The sequence below is a fragment of the Penaeus monodon genome, chromosome 29 (assembly GCF_015228065.2).
Source record: "Penaeus monodon isolate SGIC_2016 chromosome 29, NSTDA_Pmon_1, whole genome shotgun sequence".
In the NCBI taxonomy this organism is placed as follows: domain Eukaryota; kingdom Metazoa; phylum Arthropoda; class Malacostraca; order Decapoda; family Penaeidae; genus Penaeus; species Penaeus monodon.
In genome coordinates, this window is record NC_051414.1 from 26294306 (window position 1) to 26294505 (window position 200).

Sequence of the window (200 nt, forward strand, 5' to 3'; positions counted from 1 at the left end):
GCATACCTATACGCATCCCCCTTTCCTCCCACACAAACACAAACACGCATGCTCTCCTCACCGCACGTAAACAAACACACAAACATGCACTTCCCTTTACATTACGAAATGATCTACAAGTAATATAAAATCTGATCACACTCGACCTGGTTCACCTTCTCAACCCTCAAGGCTGATTGACCTGTTCTGATTTCAGCCTT